This window comes from Octopus bimaculoides, chromosome 13 (genome assembly GCF_001194135.2).
Source record: "Octopus bimaculoides isolate UCB-OBI-ISO-001 chromosome 13, ASM119413v2, whole genome shotgun sequence".
NCBI classification, from domain to species: domain Eukaryota; kingdom Metazoa; phylum Mollusca; class Cephalopoda; order Octopoda; family Octopodidae; genus Octopus; species Octopus bimaculoides.
The window spans coordinates 42,831,966-42,834,573 of record NC_068993.1 but is presented as its reverse complement, the minus strand read 5'-3'; positions in this window follow the sequence as shown (position 1 = coordinate 42,834,573).

The following is a 2,608-nucleotide window of genomic DNA, read 5'->3' as shown; positions in this document are numbered from 1 at the left end:
AGACTTATAAAATAAGTAAATTTTATAAGCACACAACATACAAGCACAAGCATATGTTCACATACAGAAGTATACATATTTAAATACACACACTGACACACACACACACACACACGCACACACACACACACGCACACACACACACACACACACACACACACACATATATATATACACTCACTATCACTTTCTATCCTTGCCATGCATACTTTGTCTTCTTCCTCACTCTTTAATACGAATATCTAATATAACTTCATCTTCCGCTATCTATCTATCTATCTACCTATCTATCTATCTATCTATCTATCTATCTATCTATCTATCTATCTATCTATCTATCTATCTCTATTTATCAATCCATGTATGCATCTACTTACCTATTTATCTCACTCTCAATTTATGCATTAACTCGCATTGTATGAATGTGTATATATATATATGCATGTATGTATGTATGCATGTATGTATGTAGTTATGTATGTATGTATGTATGTATGTATTTATGTATGTATGTATGTATGTATGCATGCATGCATGTATGTATATATCTACCTATCTCTACCTATGTATCTATCTGTCTATCTATGCATCCATCTATCAGTTTAAGTATGCATCTACCTATCTATGTATTTCATTACCATTTTATGTATTAAACTCTCATTCTATGTACCAACTCACATTGTATGTATGTATGTATGTATGTATGTATGTATGTATCTATCTATCTATCTATCTATCTATCTATCTATCTATCTATCTATCTATCTATCTATCTATCTATCTACTCGCCATCCTACCTAAATATCTGTGCCACACATACAAGCAGATGTGCTTAAGAGCAATCATGCGTTTTCATTCACTTTATATACTGACATACAATAATATATTTACAGCAACAACAGTCTTGCTATCATATCAATAATCCATTTAATAGCTTCTGCTATGTTTCTAGCTATTATATTGAATCATATCTCTGTTTTATGCGGTATTATAGCGACTTTTCTGAATTAGTCTCCAAACCTAAACACGTTATAACACAAATTTGCTTACACGCTGCCTTTTGTTTTTGTTATTTCTATTTATTTATTTTTTTGGTAACTCATAATATCGTTTCTCCCACAACCAGTCTATAAATTCATTATTATTATTTTAGGTGGACAAACTCGCATAAAAACAGTTACACACAAAAATACACTCATATATATATACAAACATGTATACATATACATATATGTGTATATAGAACAAACACACACACACATATTTATGTATGTGTGCGTGCGTGCACGCGTGTGTATGTCCGTATATATATGTGTGTGTGTGTGTGTGTGTATGTGTGAGTGTGTGTGTGTACACATGCTTCTCTGTGTGTATGCGTGTTTTCATATGACTATACGCGTCCATGTGTTGCTTTTCCTTAATAGTCGATGTAAAACCTCCATTGTTTATAATTTGTTTGAGTATTGTCTTTCATTCGTTGTCTTTCTGGCAATAAAAATGAATTATTATCATAAATTATTATTATTATTATTATTATTATTATTATTATTATTATTATTATTATTATTATTATTATCATCATCATCATCACCATCATCATCATCATCATCATTATTATGATAGTGAATTGGTAAAATTTTTAGAGCGTCGTATAAAATATTTACCAGCGTTTCGTCTGGAGTTTTACGTTCTGAAACCCATTTCGACTTCGCCTTCCATCTCCTCAGAGACGCTAAAATACTGCCCCATGTTGGTAATGCATTCGATGTAATAGACTTTCTCTCCTCTCCCGAAAATTCCTGGTCAAGTGATCGCACTATAATGAGAGAATACCTCGTTTGTACAGGAGCAGAGAGTACAGATAAAATCAGTGGGTTTGCAACTAGGCTCTTGTAGAGGCAAGTCCGTATTAAGTCGCAGCGATTTCTCTCGCTGGACTGAGAGGTGAAAGTGTTCGAAGTCTGGTTCGGACCAAGTTGCCAGGCAGGTAGTAGCTGGGGAAAGGTTACGAGCAGAGTTGCCAATCTCATAAAAAAATAGAAGCTGTCTATGAAATCTCATACAAAAATGGAAGCTGTCTATGAAAGGTATGACGGAAGTATCGAATGCATACATAATCTCAGTGGCGTACTACCGCCTAACCGTCGTACCTTGTCCCAAAAGTAGGCCGACCAGTTTGGAGTGCGTTCTTTTCTGATTCTTATGAAAAAGTTAGATTTCGCTAGTCAATATTCCATCTGCCGTCAACTCCAATACCGTTCTTGTCGCAGTCCAACAATTTACGCAACACAAGGAATGAAAGTGTAAAAAAAAAAGCAATGAGAAGAACAAACCACTTAATATGCAACCGCAACAACCACAACAAAAACAAAATATAAGAAAAATTAAAGAAAAAATAAAGAAAACATGGAAACAACAATACAATGACAACACGAACAATAACAGCATCTACAACAGTAGAAACAGCAGCAGTACCAACAACAACAACAACAACAACACGCAAGCACTCCTTAATTTCATAGTTCTCCGAAAGAAGACTGTTGACAGTTTGACGTAATCACAAGTTTGCACACACTTGCTGTTAAGAATTCCCACATGACATGAAATA